This window comes from Choloepus didactylus, chromosome 1 (genome assembly GCF_015220235.1).
Source record: "Choloepus didactylus isolate mChoDid1 chromosome 1, mChoDid1.pri, whole genome shotgun sequence".
NCBI classification, from domain to species: domain Eukaryota; kingdom Metazoa; phylum Chordata; class Mammalia; order Pilosa; family Megalonychidae; genus Choloepus; species Choloepus didactylus.
In genome coordinates, this window is record NC_051307.1 from 106986866 (window position 1) to 107000291 (window position 13426).

The window sequence follows — 13426 nt, forward strand, 5'->3', positions numbered from 1 at the left end:
TGTCCTTCAACAGATGAGTGGATAAATAAAATGTGGTATATACACACGATGGAATACTACGCGGCAGTAAGAAGGAACGATCTGGTGAAACATATGACAACATGGATGAACCTTGAAGACATAATGCTGAGCGAAATAAGCCAGGCACAAAAAGAGAAATATTATATGCTACCGCTAATGTGAACTTTGAAAAATGTAAAACAAATGGTTTATAATGTAGAATGTAGGGGAACTAGCAGTAGAGAGCAATTAAGGAAGGGGGAACAATAATCCAAGAAGAACAGATAAGCTATTTAACGTTCTGGGGATGCCCAGAAATGACTATGGTCTGTTAATTTCTGATGGATGTAGTAGGAACAAGTTCACTGAAATGTTGCTATATTATGTAACTTTCTTGGGGTAAAGTAGGAACATGTTGGAAGTTAAGCAGTTATCTTAGGTTAGTTGTCTTTTTCTTACTCCCTTGCTATGGTCTCTTTGAAATGTTCTTTTATTGTATGTTTGTTTTCTTTTTAACTTTTTTTTTCATACAGTTGATTTGAAAAAAGAAGGGAAAGTTTAAAAAAAAAAAAAAAGAAAAGAAAAAAGACAAACAAGGAAAAAAAAAAAAAAAGATGTAGTGCCCCCTTGAGGAGCCTGTGGAGAATGCAGGGGTATTCGCCTACCCCACCTCCATGGTTGCTAACATGACCACAGACATAGGGGACTGGTGGTTTGATGGGTTGAGCCCTCTACCATAAGTTTTACCCTTGGGAAGACGGTTGCTGCAAAGGAGAGGCTAGGCCTCCCTGTATTTGTGCCTAAGAGTCTCCTCCTGAATGCCTCTTTGTTGCTCAGATGTGGCCCTCTCTCTCTGGCTAAGCCAACTTGAAAGGTGAAATCACTGCCCTCCCCCCTACGTGGGATCAGATACCCAGGGAAGTGAATCTCCCTGGCAACGTGGAATATGACTCCCGGGGAGGAATGTAGACCCGGCATCGTGGGATGGAGAACATCTTCTTGACCAAAAGGGGGATGTGAAAGGAAATGAAATAAGCTTCAGTGGCAGAGAGATTCCAAAACGAGCCGAGAGATCACTCTGGTGGGCACTCTTACGCACACTTTAGACAACCTTTTTTAGGTTCTAAAGAATTGGGGTAGCTGGTGGTGGATACCTGAAACTATTAAACTACAACCCAGAACCCATGAATCTCGAAGACAGTTGTATAAAAATGTAGCTTATGAGGGGTGACAGTGGGATTGGGAAAGCCATAAGGACCAAACTCCACTTTGTCTAGTTTATGGATGGATGTGTAGAAAAGTAGGGGAAGCAAACAAACAGACAAAGGTACCTAGTGTTCTTTTTTACTTCAATTGCTCTTTTTCACTCTAATTATTATTCTTGTTATTTTTGTGTGTGTGCTAATGAAGGTGTCAGGGATTGATTTAGGTGATGAATGTACAACTATGTAATGGTACTGTAAACAATCGAAAGTACAATTTGTTTTGTATGACTGCGTGGTATGTGAATATATCTCAATAAAATGATGATTAAAAAAATAAAAAAAAAATAAAAAAATAAAAAAAAAATAAAAAAAATAAATAAAAAAGGTTAACTTTAGTCCCTCCGTCCTTTCCTCCATTACTTCCTTCCTTTTGGCAATTACTTTTGCTGCTTTTATTTTATTTCACCTCTGGTTTTTATAATATTAGTCTTAGTCTTATGTGCTTATTGCTGATTTTCAATTTCTGAGCTCTTAAAAATTTTTACTTAGGTGATATATATTTTACCCTTTTCTTTTTGAGGAACTTAGTGTAATACAGTCTTCCCTATTAGTGCTTTTGAGGCTTTTCATATGTTATTAAATTCAAGCTCTGGTTTATAATATTTCTCAAGGTTATGTCTATTCATTTTCTTAATGTTATTTTTTGATGTTCAAAATTTTAAAAATTTGATGCAATCTAATTTATCAACTTTTATGTTTAGTGCTGCTGAGAAATCATTACATGCACCAGGGTCATGAAAATGTTCTCCTCTGTTTTCTTCTAGAAGCTTTGTTTCTGAGTTTTATTTTTAAATCTATGATACATCTTGAATTAATTTTTGTGCATAAAGTGAATTGGGTCAAGGTTCATTTTTTCCCCATCTAGATATCTAGTTGTTTCAGTAACGTTTGTTTAAAAAAACTTTTTTTCCGTTTGGATTGACTTGCCATGTGATCATAAATCAATTGGCCTTATATGTGTGGGCCCATTTCTATTCTACTCCACTGATCTATTTGTTTATCTTTACATCAATACACTGCCTTGATAACTGTAGCTTTATATTAAGTCCAGAAGATCTATTTGTTTATCTTTACATCAATACACTGACTTGATAACTGTAGCTTTATATTAAGTTCAAAGGTCAGATATTACAGTTTATTCAACTTTGTTGTTTTTCAAGTTTCTTCTCACTATTTCAGATCCTTTGCATTTCCATATATATTTCAGAATCAGATTGTCAACTCTTCAATAAAACCTGTTGGTATTTTTGATAGAGATTGTTGAATCTATAAATCAACTTGGGGAAAATAAATATTTTAATAATATTGAGCTTTCCAATACAAGTGCAACATATACATCTTTGTTTTTCTAGATCTTCTTTAATTTTCTAAGCAGGGTTTTGTAGTTTTCAGTATAGTTTTATACTATTTATTTATAGTTTAATTTCACTGTGGTCATTCAGCATACTCTGTAAGATTTCAGTCTATTGAGATTTCTTAAGAATTATTTTATAGTCCAGAATATGATCTATCTTGGTGAATGTTCCATGTAGTACTTAAGAATCTGTATTTTGTAAATGTTGGGAGGTGCATTCTATAAATGACAATTAAGTGAAAGTAGTTAATAGTGTTGTACAAATCTCTCTGCTAACTAGGTAGATATTTTATCTAGTTGTTCTATTTATTATTCAGAAACGGATATTAAAACCTCCAACTATGATTTTGATTTATCTATTTGTCCCTTTAGGGCCATCAGTTTTTGTTTCATGTGTTTTGAAGCTCTATTATTAGGTGCATACACATTGTAACATTTTCTTGAATAATTAAGCATTTCATCATTGTGAAATCTCCCTTTTTTTCTCTGGCAAAAGGCTTTGTTTTGAAGCCTACTTTGCATGTTGTTAATACAGTTATGCCAGCTTTCTTATGCTTAGTGTTGGCATGATGTGTTTATTTTCACCCTTTTAGTTCAAAACTTGTCTCTGTCTTTATATTTGAAGAGTGGTTCTTGCAAAACAGAGTATGTTAGGGCATAAGGGTCTTGCTTTTTTATTTGATCTGACAATCTCTGCTTTTTAATGGAGTGTTTAGACCATTTACATTTAACACAAATATTAATATGTTTGGTTTTAAGCCTACCAGCTTAGTATTTGTTTTCTATTTTCCCCATCAGTTTGTTTTCCCATTTGCTTCTCCTACTCTACTTGTGGTAAATTGAGTATAGGCAACTCTCACTGCATGGTTCCACAATCCCTCAACAAAACTACTATAACTAACAAATTTAAGTTACCATAGTATGTTAACTATGAATAATTACATAAAGTCCACATTTTGCTGCTAGCTCTTCATTGCACAAATCACCTATAAAATAACAAATGTGTGAAAATCATATCCCCTTTTTCAATGTCTGTCAGTGACTGGTCACTGTGCATCTATTATTCATTAAACAAAGAGACAGCAAAGCATGTAATTGTGTTGTTTCCTTGCCTCTCAGTGATAAATCCACATTACATTTTACAAAAATTGGCCACCAAAGGTAAAAGTGAAGAAAAGAAACAAAAAGTTTCTGCTGGAAGTGAAATATGAATCAGTGTAATAACAACAGTTGGCTGGTTGACCATAGGATATGGAGTGGGAAAATCACAGCACTTTGGGCAGAAGGATTTTCTTTTTTCTTGTTGTTGAAAGGAAACAGATTCAATTACATCAATTCACATCAAAGAGGGAGAAACTGATTAGTAACTTATCATAGCTCTCAAAAATAGAATGTTTTGAGAAGAGAACCAAAGCAACATTTCTCCATAGAGTATTCTGTGGCATACTCACTCCTGCATTTTAGTTCAATGTTCAAGATGAAAACAGGATTCTGTGGTCAAATGCTTTGGGAAATGCTGTCTGACCCTCTTACTAAAAACATTAACATATTAAAGGCCCTGAGAAGTTTTGCAGTAAGTTCATAAGCTCGTTTAATTTTAGTCAAGACAGAATTGCTCAAATTTACCTGGCCATAGAATCCTTTATAAGACATTTATTTATTTATTGCCAAACAGACTTTGGAAAATATCAAGCCAAAGGAATTATCATTTAATGGTGATATATATGTGACAGACTGGTAAAGAGATAATTCTGAGCCGATGCTATTTCTGGTTCTTCTTAAGTCCTGTTATATTAATGATCATATATGTCACCTATTACATCTGTCTTTGAACATATATTTAGTATCCACTACATGCTAGGTGGTTGTTTCTCAAAATACGACCTGGCAACACCTGTGGCTACCCACATTAGAATCTCCTGGAGGTGCTAATTAAAAATCTAGATACTCAGGCACTGCCCCCCCCCACCACCAGGTGTACATAATCCGTAACTTTGGAAACTGTTTTTGAGAAAGACCCCCACTAATTCCTGTAATGTAAATGGGATCACGTAATGTGTGCTCTTCTGTGCCTGGCCCTTTTGCTTAATAAAATGACTATGAAATTAGTCTATATTGCCCCAGGTAATAGGAGTTCATTCTTTGTTATTACTGAGTAGTATTACATTGTAGGAATATACCACAATTTGTTTATACATTCTTCTGTTGATAAGCATCTGGGTTGTTTCCAGTTTAGAGCTTTCATAAAAAAGGAGGCTATAAACATTTTTGTCTTTGTGTGTGAACATATCTTTTCATTTCTTTATAATAAATACCTAAGAGTGGAATTGCTTGGTCGTATGGTGAGTATATGCTTAACTTCATAATAATTTGCCAAACTGTGTTCCAATGTAGTTCAAACCATTTTACATTCCCATCTGCAACTATGAGAGTTCCAGAAGTGCCATGTCCTTGCCAATAGTTGTTGCTGGTGGTGTTTTTAGCCATTCTAGTAGGTGTGTTGTAGCATCTCATTATGGTGTGAATTCAGATTTACTTGATGATAGAGATATTAAACGTTTTCAGGTGCATATCATATCATATCATATCATATCATATCATCTCTTGTGAAGTGACTTACTCAAATCTTTCCCCATTTTAAAAATCAAGTTGCTTTTCTTATTACTGAGTTGTAAGAATTGTTTATTCTGGACACAGATCCTTTGTTGGCAAAAATGTAGGGTGAATATTTCTTGGTCAGTGGCTTGTCTTTTCATTTTCTTATCAAGGTCTTTCAAACAGAAGTTTTCAATTTTGATGAAATCTAATTTATCATTTGTTCCAGTTTGCTAATGCTGCCATTATGCAAAATACAAGAAATGGATTTGGCTTTTATAAAGAGGGTTTATTTGGTTACAAACTTACAGTCTGAAGGCCATGAACATGTCCAAAGGAAGGCATCAATACAAGCATACCTTCGCCAAAGGAAGGCCAATGGCATCTGGAAAACCTCTTTTAGCTGTGAAGGCACATGGCTGGCATCTGCTGATCCCAGGTTGTGTTCCAGCTCCTCTCTCAGCTCCTGTGCATTCTCCAAAATTTCTCTCTTTGCTGCAGCAGCAAGCTCCTTCTGTCTGTGTGTACTTTTAGGACCCCAGTGATTAAATCAAGACCACCCTGAATGGGTGGGGCCCATATCTCCATGGAAATAATCCAATCAAGCAGGTTGCCCACAGTTGATTGAGTCACATCTCCATGGAAACACTCAAAGGATTCCAACCTAATCAACACTAATACATCTGCCCCCACAAGACTGCATTAAAGAACATGGCATTTTGGCAGACATAATACATCCAAACCAGCACATCATTTTTCTCCTTTTTATGGCTTATGCATTCAGGGAAATCATTGCCTATCTCTAAATTTACAAAAATATTAAAGTATGTTTTCTTCTAGAAGCTTTATAGTTTCAGCTTTAACAGGTCTATAATCCATCTTAAATCAATTTTTATATACGGAATCAGAAAGGGTTGAATTTCAGGAACATTTATGGAAGAGACTTTTCCCATTGAATTGCCTTTGTGTCCCTGTTAAAAATTAATTCCACATATATTTGTGTGGGTCTATTTCTGGACTCTCTATTCTGTTCTACTGAACTACTTACCTTCCATGACTCTAAGTTCACACTGTCTTGAAATCAGGTGGCATATTCCTCCAACTTTTATCTCCTTTTTCTATTGTATTGGCTATTTTAGGGCCTTTGCTTTTAGACAGAAAGTTTTCAGTCAACATGTCAACTTCTATAAACAACTTGTTGAGATTTTACTGAGATTTCTTGAAGCTATGGATCAATTTGAGAAGATCTAATATCTTAACAACACTGAGGTTCCCAATCCACATATTTTGTAGTTTTCAATGTAAAAGTCTTGCTATTATAAATGGAATTAATAATTAATTCTCTAATTGTTTGCCGCTAGTATATAAAAACACAAGTGAATCTTGTATATTGACCTTGTAACCTCTGCAACCTTGCTAAATTCACTTATTAGTTCTAGTTGTTTCATAAATTCATCAGGGTGTTATACATCAACAAGTATGTCATCTGCAAATAAACACAGTTTTACTTTTTCTTTCCAATTTGTATGCCCTTTTCCTTGTCTCATTGTACTGGCTAGGATCTCCAGTACAGTTTTGTATAGAAGATTAGAAGTGGTAAGAATGAAAATCCTTGTCTTATTCCTGAAATCATTTAATACTCACCCTTAAGGGTATAGCTTTAGGGCTTTCATAGATGCTCTTCATCAGAATTAAGAAGTTTCCTCCTATTCCTAGTTGGCAGAGAGATTTTATCATGATGGATGTTGACTTTTGTCAAATCCTTATTCTCCTTCTATTGAGATTATCATATTTTTTTCCTTTTTATTCTGTTAATATAGTAAAATACACTGATTTTTGAACTTTAAATCAACCCTTTATTCCTTGGGCAAACCCCACTTGTTTATGACTGATCTATTTATATATATATATATATATATATATATTTATTTATTTATTTATTTCAGGATTTGATTTGCCAACTTAAGGATTTCGCATTCAAGTTCATGAGATACATTAGTTTATAGTTTTCTTTTCTTGCAATATTCTTGTCAGATTGTGATAGCAGGTTTATGCTTGCCTTGGAAAAAGAGTTGGGAAATGTCCTACCCTATTTCTGAAACAGCTTGAAAATAATTTGTATTATTTTTCCCTAAATATTTGATAGAAGTTATCAGTGAAATAATCTGGGCCTGTAGTTTTATCTGTGGGAAAGTTTTTGGTTTTAATTTTAGTTTTAGTTTTGACAATTTAATACTCCTGTGTAAACCCTCTCTCAAAACATTTTCATCACAACAGAATTAAACATGTTCATCAACAGAAAGTTCTCTCAGGTCCCTTTCTAATCAATTCTCCTTCTCTTCCCCAGAGCAACCACCTTAACATTTCTCTTACTATAGTTAAAGTTTGCCTGTTCTTTGACTTCATAAAGACACACACATGTATACACACATATATACACATACATAGTATATACTCTGAGTTTGATTTCTTTTACCTAAAACAATGTTTTTAAATTTCAGCCACCATGCTGCATGTATTGGTAGTTCTTTTTTATTGCTGAGTAGTATTTCATTGTATGAATATTCCACAGTTTGTTTATCCATCATCCTGTTGTTAGACACTTGTGTTGTTTCCAGCTTGGGGCTGTTACAAATAATGCTATGAAGATTTTTGTACATGTCTTTTGTGGAGATATGTTTTTGTTTCTCTTGGGAAATACTTTGGAGTATAATAGCTAAATTACAGGATAGGTATAGATTTACCTTTATAAGAAACTGCCAAACAGTAATAGTTCCACCAAGCAATGTAAGAGAGTTTCAGTTGCTCTGGAACTCCTCTGTCAGCTGGGAAGGCACGTGGCTGGCATCTGCTGTTCCTTTGCTCCCAGGTTGCATTTCAAAATGGCTTTGTCCAAAATGTCTCCGGGCTTGTCTCTCTTAGCTTCTTCAGTTTCTGTGCATCTAAGCATTGGGGTCCTCTCTTAGCTTCTCCAGAGCAAACTCTGGACTAGCAACTCCAAATGTCTCCAAACATCTCAAAGCATCAGCAAGCATCTCTCTAAAAGTCTCTCTCAGCTGCTATGAGCTCCTTCTGTTTGTGAGCTCTTTCATTTTTTTTTTATTAATCAATTCATTTTTAATACAATTTTATTGAGATATATTTACATACCATATAATCATCCAAAGTGTACAATCAATTGTTCACATTACCATCATATAGTTGTTCATTCATCACCCCGATCTATTTTTTGAACATTTTCCTTGTACCAGAAAAAGTAAAAATAAGAATTAAAAAAAAATAAGAGTAAAAAAAGAACACCCAAATCGTGCCCCTCGCCTCCTCCCTATTTTTCCTTTAGTTTTTTGTCCCCATTTTTCTACTCATCCATCCATTTACTGGATAAAGAGGAGCATGATCCACAAGGCTTTCACAATCACATTGTCACCCCTTGTAAGCTACATTGTTATACAATCATCTTCAAAAGTCAAGGCTACTGGGTGGGAGTTTGATAGTTTCAGGTATTTACTTCTAGGTATACCAATACATTAAAACCTAAAAAGGATTATCTATATAGTACATAACAGTGCCCACCAGAATGACCTCTCGACTCCATTTGGAATCTCTCAGCCACTGAAACTTTATTTCGTTTCATTTTGCATCCCCCTTTTGGTCAAGATGTTCTCAATCCTACGATGTTGAGTCCAGATTCATCCCCGGGAGTCATATCCCATGTTGTCAGGGAGATTTACACCCTGGGTGTCAGATCCCACATAGGAGGGAAGGCAGTGATTTCATCCGCCAAGTTGGCTTAGCTAGAGAGAGAGGGCCACAATCAAGCAACAAAGAGGTATTCAGGGAGAGACTCTGAGGCACAATTATAACCAGGTTTAGCCTCTCCTTTGCAGTAACAATGTGAGCTCTTTTATAGGACTCCAGTGATTAAATCAAGACCCACCCTGAATGGGTGGGGTCCACATCTCCATGGATAAAATTTAATCAAATGTTTCACCCATGGCTGATTGAGTTACGCCTCCATGGAAACACTCAATCAAAAGTTTCCAACCTAATCAACACTAATAGGCCTGCCCTCACAGGATTGCATTAAAGAATATGGTTTGGGGGGGGAACATGATATATCCAAACTGGCACATTCCTATTTTACAGATTAAAGAAGAAACTGAGGCTCAGCAAATTTCAATAACTTGCCCAATCAAGACTGCAAGGCTCTAATAGACCTAGAATTCAAATTCAGGCAGTCTTATTCTAGAGTTGGTACCTATAACCACTAGCTTATAAATTTGGAAAACTCAAAAGCACAAGAACAAAAAATCCATCAAATTAGTAATAGAAACAATCCCATTAACAGCAAAGAATATGGACAGTTCACAGGAAAAAAGCCAAGTTTCTCTTAAATATGAAAAGATGCTCAACCCCACTAAAATGAGAGAAATGCAAATACACAAATTAAAACTACACTGAAACCATTTTTAACCTATCAGACTGGCAAAAATTCAAAAGTCTGATAACACTCTCAATTGGCAAGGATATGGGCAACAGTACATCGTTGGGACAGTATAAATTGGTGCAATCCCTATGGAAGGCAATTAGGCAATATCTAGGATACTTTTTGATCCAGTAATTGTTACTTTGGGAATTTATCAAATAGATATACTGTAAGTATGTGTGAAAGGACATATATAAAATGTTATGAACTTCATGTTGACAACAGCAAGATACTGTAAACAACCAAAATGCCCATCACTAGGTGACTATTTAAATAAATTATAGCCAATCAATACAATGGAATACTATGCAGCTATTTTAAAATTTAGAAGATCTCTATGTACTGATATGGAAAAAGCTTCTATAGATATTATACCATAGAAGCAAAAAATTTAGAAGAGTATATACAACAACATGTGAAAAGAGGGGCAAAATAAGAATCTACTTACATGTTTATATTTTCGTACATATACTCCTTACAAGAAACTCCAGAAGGACACATGGAAAATAATAAATGTTGGGGGACACTGCACAGGAACTGAATAGATAGGGTACTGATGAGATGTGAAGACTTTCCATGTATACCCTTTGGTCTTTGAAAAATGTGAATATATCACCTATTCAAAAAATTGAATTAAAAATTTCTATGCTTAAAAATAAATTTTAATGGCACCACTTGACAATAATTTATTTATAAAATAAATGTTTACCAAGTGCCCACTAAATATCAAGTAGGCACCATTCTGGGCCTTGGTAATACAGCAATATAGAACTTTCATTCTAGTGGGGAAGACCAAATAAATACTATATGTGTATAATTTATTTATAAAAATAAATTAAATAATGAATAATCCCAGATAGCTATTTACAAAACGGTAAATCAGAATAAAGGGAAAAGTAGCGATGTGGTGGAAGTGGGGTAGTATGCTATTTTAGATGAGTAGTCTGGGAAGGCATCTCTGAGGAGAAGGCCTATGAGTAGAGACCCAAATGAGGTGAGGGAGGAAACAATGTAGGGGAAGAGCTTTCCAGGAAGCAAAGGCCCCAAGGCAGAACAAGCTTGATGCAATCCAGAAACAGCAGAAACACTTACATAGCTAAAGCAAAATGAGTGAGGAGAACAATGGAAGGCAACGGTATAAAACAAATGTCAGATGCCAGATCATGTGGGCTTTGTAGGACATTGGCAAGGATTTGAATGTAAGAAGCTATTGGAGGTTTAAAAAAAAAATATCCTAAAGGGTCTTGGTTAAAAATTGGCCAGTACAAACACCTGTTTGGCCTTCCACGTTGTCAGAAGACTGAAATATTGCAAATCTGGTTACCAAATAGCTGTTTCCCTGGTAAATAGTGTCACCTGCCATACTGATTCCTTTCCCAGCACCCCAGCACCAACACCACCTCTGTATTCCCACCCCACAAACTAACAACTAAATAAATAAGCTGACCCAGCAGAGGCTACTGAGTTGGGGAAATTAATCAGCTTAAGGACCTAGAACCATTGAAATTCAGCAATCTACAGGGTGAATAAAGGTTTTCCCTTTGTTACAATCCTAGAGCCTGCATAGGACTGCACGTCCTGGGCTTCCATCCCACCAAGAGTCAGTTGGGACCTAATAACCAGTGTCTGCACTCATGTTTGGTAAAGTACAAATAAGAAGCAAGTTAGCGAAATAGACTGGGTGTCCCTGAGGTCTGACATAAAGATAGAGGAAAGGGAAAATCCAATGAACTTCTACATAAATAATCTCTCTCCTCAGCATTCCCCAAGTGATTTTGAACTTTTGCATAAAATTTTAACACATCAAACTTTGTTTCTATGCTCAAACTCCGTAAAATATTTATTACCAAGGTTGTTTTTTTAAAAAAACATACATTAGAGCAATAGGGAAATAGAAAATAATCTTCCTAATACCAAATGCAACCTTACCATTCTCATAGTTGTGTTCAATATAATCAGTATGTTTGTGTAATAATGTGTATGCAGTTTCTGGGATCCTAATCTCCACATAGAACTACAATAGTGGAAACACAGCAACTCTAATTTCATATATGAAACTTGTCTTACACACTATATACTGGGAGCTCAATGTGGGATGACGTCAAAATCTTAACAGATTTCTCCAAAGTGGCATGAAATTTCTGATGCTATTTGCCACTTTGAACCATTTCACAAAGTTCCTGCTCTTTGAAAACACATTCTGCTGCTCTGAAATCTAGGATGCCAACATCTTATTACACCATATTTAGTTCTACTTCATTCTCATTCATTTAATTTCTTTGAACATCAAAATCTCCAGTTTAATTACCTAAATACTAAATATTTGTTAACATAAATTTGTAACATGAACCAAAACTAAAGGAAAAGCAACTGAAAAGAACATTGAGTAGAAATCCAAGCACTACTTAGAAACAATCAATCTCTGGGCACCAGATATACATTCACTCACGTTTATTTTCTGATTGTAAATACCTTCACTCAACAAAAGACAAGAGATTAAAAACCATTTAACGCAAGCAGGACCTGTTTTAGCAAGCAGGACCTGTTTTTCCGTGCTGGAAAAGTCATGGCTTTCTTTTTCATTCCTTTTAATAAAATTATTTATGAAATGTTGAAACTTTCTGTCAAGTAGGTCTAGTACACATGATTTAAGTCAGGTAGGACTGTGATTTCATATTAGATGGAAATTATTCTTCATCCTTTTTATATTAAAATGTCATAATATTTCAAGGAAAGAAAAAAAAGAAACCTACTACTTACACCACAGCAAGCCAAGATCCGGACAGACGGCATGAAACTACCAGCAGCCGCCTATTTCCTCACAGACTAAACTTTGTTCCCTTCCTGGCTGTTTTTGGATCTGATTCACACTGATACACATTTCAATGGCCTTGGAAGCTACCACCCAACAGAGCAAGGTGGGAGGGTTTGTTAATTTAACTCCGCTTGGTAACAGCTTATCAGTAACTTCTCAAAGGGCAAGTTAACATGTTTAAAGACACAAATTTAAGGAAGATTATAGAGAAAGCCTGAAAAATGTCATAATCTCTGTTGGCTGGACTTTGGTTTCAGAGGGGATTTCCCTCTCATATATTTCTCCTGAAGAAAACAAAACAAAACAAAAATGATAGTTATCTGAGCTTCCAAAATCTTACTTTCTTCCTTTTATAAAAGTTTTCCTTCCTCCTCAGAATCAGTACATTGTGCAATCATGGCAGAAAGAGACCAGAAATGTGCTTCTCTCTTACTGTCCCATCACCTCCATTCCTCCAAAATCTTACACTAGTTAGAGAAATAAAGTAGAGTTCTTGGTAAATGTATTGCTTTCTGATATTATTACCACCTATTGAGCTAATGTGGAGTGAGAATTTGGATCCCAAATTCTGTTCTTTGCAACGTAAAATGTTATCTTGTGTCATCTTTTTCCACATCCTAAGCATCTTCCCTTCTCAACCACTAAATTTCTGTAACTTGTACCATTAGCCTTTGAAGCAGCAAACCCTTATTATATATTTAATGTGCTAATCTCTTTATAAGCATTATCTCATTCTCTCCGAGTAATACATTTTGAGATCAATCATTTTTCAATTCTTCTTAGCTTGATTCACTGTATCCAATTTAGCTCCTTCAGCATCCAGTGATGTTTCACAATAGGCACTATGGTAGGCATAATAATGGCCCACCAAAGATGTCCATGCCCTAATCCCCAGAACCTGTGACCACATT

At 35.3% G+C, this 13426-nt stretch overlaps 1 protein-coding gene across 2 annotated transcripts in view; it reads right to left on the reverse strand.

The window, feature by feature from the left end:
• Positions 1-12532, reverse strand: part of MAP3K13 (mitogen-activated protein kinase kinase kinase 13) — a 174425-nt gene extending 161893 nt beyond the window's left edge. For both annotated transcript variants that reach the window (XM_037839022.1, XM_037838998.1), the window contains exon 1: positions 12461-12532. The gene's annotated coding sequence lies outside the window, so the exon portion shown is untranslated. The remainder of the gene's footprint in view (positions 1-12460) is intronic.
• Positions 12533-13426: the final 894 nt, after the last annotated feature.